Source organism: Theropithecus gelada, chromosome 6, assembly GCF_003255815.1.
Source record: "Theropithecus gelada isolate Dixy chromosome 6, Tgel_1.0, whole genome shotgun sequence".
Lineage (NCBI taxonomy): Eukaryota > Metazoa > Chordata > Mammalia > Primates > Cercopithecidae > Theropithecus > Theropithecus gelada.
The window spans coordinates 134,399,882-134,405,923 of NC_037673.1; the positions used below are offsets into that span (position 1 = coordinate 134,399,882).

Below are 6,042 nucleotides of genomic sequence, written 5' to 3' on the forward strand. Positions count from 1 at the left end.
TTTGAGATCTTCCATTTGGCCTCCTTGACGGCGGGTAGATCAACACCTGCACAAAAAATAGCAGCCACCACAATTCAGTTGTCCCTTACCTGCCTGAGCTGGAAGTCGGTAACCTGAAAAATGTAAAACAAGAACCCTCATAGAACTTGGGACAAGATTTGAAAAAAATAAAGTCATCCTATGAAATGATATGTAAATGGGCTACAGAGGCCAGAGTGTCTCCCACATTTCATCAGAGAGACTAACCCACCTGTAACCTAAGTGTCACATACCCAGTTGATGCCGTCATAACCGAAGGGTGGGGTCCATAAAGAGTCTAAAACCAGAAGAATCTGAATAAGAATGTTCTATGAGGTTCCCAGGAACTCTGTCCAGGAATGAGTCAACTGATTCTAATGACCAGAACCAACACTTACTCTCAAGGCAGTTAAATCTGAATTGAGATTCACTCACTCATTCAACAGATACTTAGTGAAGGCTTACTATGTTCTAGTCTCTTAAGATACATCAGTAAATCCCTGCCTTCGTGGAGTTTATATCCTAGTAAACCTAAATTCTGGATCTCCTTTAAGAGCATACAAAGGCCCATACTCTGATTCCAAACTCAGCCAGTAGCCTTTCCATCATTCTGGGAGTCTCTCGAATAAATCTGCATACCCAATAAGAAGCGATTGTCCAAGGCATATGACTAGGACTAGTTATACTAGCTGTACAGTTTTTGTCAATAAATTCATATCATGGTTTACAAATCGGACACTGTTCACTGGGTTGAATTGTTTTATCCAAATTAATTTCTCGGAGCCTGATTAAACTTGAGTGAAGTGAAATAAAAGTTTCCAAATCTGCCAAACAGGATCAACAGAGCCTGATTTCAGAGCAGCCCAGTGAAGGTGCAGCCTGTGCATTTAGCCTTGTATCTCTCTTTAAATATCTTAAATGAAAGCTTTACCTGTGATTCCATGCTTGGAGAAGAGAAGCAATATGATTGCTTCAAAAGCTTTATCGTAAGTGAGTAAAAGTCTTGAGAGTAAATCCAAAGAGAGTTAAAAATTTCCTCAGCCTGCCCTACATATGCAACACAGGCTTTTGTTGACATAACTGACTGTAATAAATACTTTGCTCTGAGTATGAAACCTAAGATGTAAGCTCCCAGAGGGAAGGATTCCCTTGCCTTTTTGTGTGTATGTGTGTGTGAGACAAGGTCGTGCTCTGTCACTCAGGCTGGGGTGCAGTGTCTGGATTATGGCTCAATGCAGCCTCAACTTCCTGACCTCCAGCAGCATTCCTACCCTAGTCTCCTGAGTAGCTGGGACTACAGGGACATGCCACCATGCCCAGCTAATTTATTTTTTATTTTTTTAGAGATGGGTTTCCCTATGTTGCTCAGGACTGTCTTGAACTCCTGGCCTCAAGTGGTCCTCCCACCTCAGCCTCCCAAAGTGCTGTGATTACAGGCATGAGCCACCGTCCCTGGCATCCCTTGCATTTTTATACCCTACCCACAAAGTATGGGATCTTAAAAAACAAATGAATTGATCAGTGACCATTTTCCCCCTCAAGAACTCCAGAACATATCCTTGGAAGATATATTCTTTAGATCCCACTTGATAATATAAAAACAGTATGTTCAACATAGGGAGCACATGGGCTATAATTCAAAACAAACTTTTATTTTGTGTCTTTTGCCATGCCTTTCAATTTGTGCAGTGGGAGTAGATCTGTCATGTACCTAATTGAAAACTCAGGCAGGTTCCATGAGTTTTTAGGGGTTCTGTGGTCTCCTTAGGAATAGAGTCCTATTGTCATTGAGTCACGAAGAGTGAAATGTTTTCCTCTTTTTCAGCTGGGAACAGTTGTCTCATTGCTTGCCCCAAAGAGGGGACCATAGTCATCTTTAACCTGCCTAGTCTTTCTCCTCCCAGCTTAACTAACCATAACCAAATCTGGGGAACGCAGGGAGAAAAAGGAGCAGGAAAGTTGTTAACTTTGTATGATGGTTTGACATTCCCTGGGCAAGCTTAAAGCTGACCTTTTTTTCATGGATACCTCAGAGGCCACCACCATCCCCCTTCTCTGATGGTTTCTCCCCCATAATTCTATTGGTCTAAGTGTAAAGCTATTTTGGTAGTTCTTTACTTCTTTCCACACACCTCCAACTACTTGTCTGTTGAAACCTGGGCATCTCTGTAAAGGCCCTGTCAGATAGGACCTGAGATGACTCTCACACTCCTCCATTTGCAAGTGACCCTTTATTGTGGGACAAGGTTGTGCACTCCGTACCCTAGGGGGTGCCATTCACATCATCCTCACTGTAGTTTTGTATGTTATTTATTTTGATGTTTTTCCAGCAGGTGGCAGTAAAGTATTTTGTCCAAACTAAATTACAACGACTACTTCCCAATAGATGGAAGCAAAGAATCTGGACGAAGGAGAGCTTTTTTCTCAAGGTGCTGCTGTGTTAGCCTAGTGGCAGCTCTGTATGGTTCACACCTGGTCCACAGGAAGCTCTCATGCACCTCTTGCCCGAACAAACTTGAGAGTACAGGCTAATTCCAGTGCATATTCAACATTCCTCCACTCTGCTGCCAAAACAGCCACCAGCCTATGGGAGTCAGACACAGGCCCACAGTGCCCCTCGGACTGCAAGAGGCACAGGTCAAATGCTCTGAGCAGTTCGATTGAAGGCCCACTGCCTCAACTTGAGGTAAAAGGTAGGCAGGCACCTGTGGTAAGAATCACAGCTCACCAGCAACAGTCTCCAAAGACATTGTCCTCAGTAATTCTGATTTGGCCATTTATAACTAAATAACTGTGAGTATTTAATCTACCTGCTTTGTCTAAATCCTCTGAAATTTCTAGAGGGGGTCTATCTCAGAACACTTTAGTTTTTTGGTGGATGGGGGGAAGAAGATGATTTCTTTTGTAATATCTTGTTGCTTCAGTTAAAACAGTGGTTCTCAACTGTGACAATTTTGGGGGACCATGTGTGCAGACATTTTTGGGTTTTTTTAAACATTTTTTTTCCTTCTGAATTCAGGATCTGTTGAATGCAGACATTTTTGATTGTCACCACTGGAGACAATCAGCTATTGGCTGGTGGGTGAAGGTCATGGATGCTGGTAAACATGCTTTATGGCACAGGACAGCCCCTACAGCAAAGAACAGCAATTCTGTTTGTTACAGAGACGAGAAAATACCTCACTAAAAGAATACTTCAAAATTACATCACTTTGTCTTTTTTCCTACAAATTCTTCACCTGTAGATGGAAACGTCACATTTCAATATATCAATAGAGTCAAAAATAGCATTTGTGATAGCTGTTTGGCCAGGATGAGAAGTGACTGGTATAGACTAAGCTTTTGTGTTTCTAAGACTCCCTCTGGAGATGAGGCCATGCCAGGAAAATTGCTACTTAAGATAAGATTGTTATTTATTTGCAAGATGACTTTTAAGCCTAGAAAACAAGCATTCTATCCAGCTTATCTGAACAGGGACATTATGCCTCTCAGAAGTAAGGTCGTGAGTCACATCACCATAGAAGGAATGTATCTTTGCTACAACCTGGACTGCATTCTAGATGCCAGAGAGGACCTCAGCATATCTGCCTCCCCAAGGTCACCAGTGTCACTGGAATGAGACTTGAAGTCGGGAAGTAGCTCTCTGTCTCTGCGGTTACTTTACAGATGGCTAATAATGCCCTCATTATTCACAGAGAATGTAAATGGCTTCATCCCTCCTTTACATGAGTTTGACTGAATTCAGCTCTTCCAGATGTAGCAGGATGTTGAGCCCATCCCTTGCACCATCAGTAAGGAAACTTTTAATCAGGTGTCCTCCTTACCCTTACTGATCTCCCTGAGCAAGGCTGTTTGAGTACTAGGATAAGGATTAACTTGTGTTCAGTCAAGACTGCCTTGTCTTTCTTAATACAATGTTAATAAGAAACTGGAGCCACCCTAGCCAGAAAAGCCAAAAAGATATATATATATGTCCCCACCAATTATATCATTTAAAAGTAAAATAGATACAACAAACATTCCAAGCTCTGTTACTAGCCTTGTGACTCTAGCCAAGTTACTTAACTTAGTTGTACCTTAGAGTCCCCATCAGTCAAATAGGGAAACTAAGACTTAAATAAATTGGTATGCATAAAAGTGCTTTATTAGCCATATACTATAATTTTTTCAGTTCCCTCTCCTATACTGCATTCAGAGGCCTCAAGAACAATCTGAAAATGTCTTGCTTTCATATCTGGATTTTTATTGCTAGGAATGAGGCCCGGTGTGAAAACCTTTCTTGACAGAAGTTGCCAAATCTTTGTCTATCTATTTGTAAATGAAAACCAAGAACCACTAAGAATTCCCCCAAACTCTCGGTGCTGGTTTTAAGATCTTCTGAGCCTTGTAAGTTACAATAAATACAAGCACACCTCTTCCCCAATTAAAAGCATATTTATACTGCCCATTTGTAGAACAAGACATGACTATAAATACAGATAGGAAGCCATCATTACATGCAGTCTTGTGTGCAGGGAAAAACAAGTGCAAATGGAGATGAGATTGTGACTACTCTTGATCCTCACAGAGCAGTAAAATCCTATCAAATTCAGTCAAACTCAGCTAATTAATTTCCTCCTTGAGGTAGTCTCCTATACTGGGAATTAAGGAAGGACTAAAAACACATCAAATTTAAATCCTCTGATAAAAGAGAAGCAACTCACCATTAGAGAGATGTATTGCTGGCTCTTCCAAGAAATGGAGTGGAAATCTTTCTGTGCCACTTTGCCCAGGACCATTGTGCCAGTGTGCAAGAATGTGTGTTTTTCATAAACAGAAAAATATCACTAGCTGCAAAGAGAAGAAACTGTTCCAGGGTGTACAAATCCCACGCCAACCTCCAAAATAATGGCAAATACTGTTCTGATCTTAGTAACCCAGAATAACCTTTGTGCCACTTACTTATTCAACACATACTTCTTGGGCAGCTATTATGGGTCAGGCACTGTGCTAGGGTACATGATCACGATCTCTGCCCTGGAAAAGCTTCATCTCATGTATCTCTGGAATAAAATCTTTTGGTGGAATAGAACCAAAGTTAACATAATGTGGATTTCAGCTTCTATATTCACTCATATGGCCACTGGTGCCAGTCACATCCAGTTTGGAGAGCTGGAACAATTGACAGTAAGTCTCATCTTTGCCAAGTCCACATATTTGGCCTGATAACTTAGAATTCAGTGTATGACAATAATGTAAGCCAATACTATCATCAGCTATAAGACTAATTTGTTTTGGCTTCTTTATTAAATTCCTATAATCAGCTAAATATTTTTTCCACAGTCAGAACTTTTATTGTTAAAAATAAATGCGTAACAAAGAATAAATATCCCTTTCTCTTCTTCCCTCTGCCTGTGTCCATATAGGGGAAAGAAAAAAGTGCTCAGAGATTCAGTGAGATTATGACCTTCACAAAATTATGAACTTTCTGCTGCCTTTTTAACCAGAAATCTAGGCAGGAGGGTCTCACCATTTTTTATACCCTCCCTGTTCCTTAGAGGCTCTAGGCTTTTGAGCCTTCCTATCATTTGACCAGCTAGGTTGCTTCTCAACACCTTTTTTTCCCCCTTTGAGTCAGGGTCTTGCTTTGTCTCCCAGGTTGGGGTCCAGTGGCCCAATTGTAGCTCACTGCAGCCTCAATATCCCAGGTTCAAGCAATCCTCCCACCTCAGCCTCCCAAGTAGCTGGGACTACAAGCATGCACCATCATGCCCAGCTATATATATATATATTTTGTAGAGACGTATTATCACTACGTTGCCCAGGCTGATCTCTTAACTCCTGGGCTCAAGAGATCCTCCCACCTTGGCCTCCCAAAGTGCTGGGATTACAGGCGTGAGCCACCATGCCCAGCCTTCAGGCACCTTTCATTCAGACCACATTTTCTGTGGCAATGTTTACAGATTGTGGTCTAACTACAGCTGTATGTTTTGCCAAATATTTACACCTAACTGCTCTTTTCCACTAAAGTAGATAACAATTTAC

The 6,042-nt window shown here is 41.4% G+C and overlaps 1 protein-coding gene across 1 annotated transcript in view; it reads right to left on the bottom strand.

The window, feature by feature from the left end:
• The window catches only part of FAM13B (family with sequence similarity 13 member B), a 98,158-nt gene extending 93,075 nt beyond the window's left edge, over positions 1 to 5,083 (bottom strand). Inside the window, exon 1 of the mRNA XM_025387847.1 lies at positions 4,722 to 5,083. The gene's annotated coding sequence lies outside the window, so the exon portion shown is untranslated. The remainder of the gene's footprint in view (positions 1 to 4,721) is intronic.
• Positions 5,084 to 6,042: the final 959 nt, after the last annotated feature.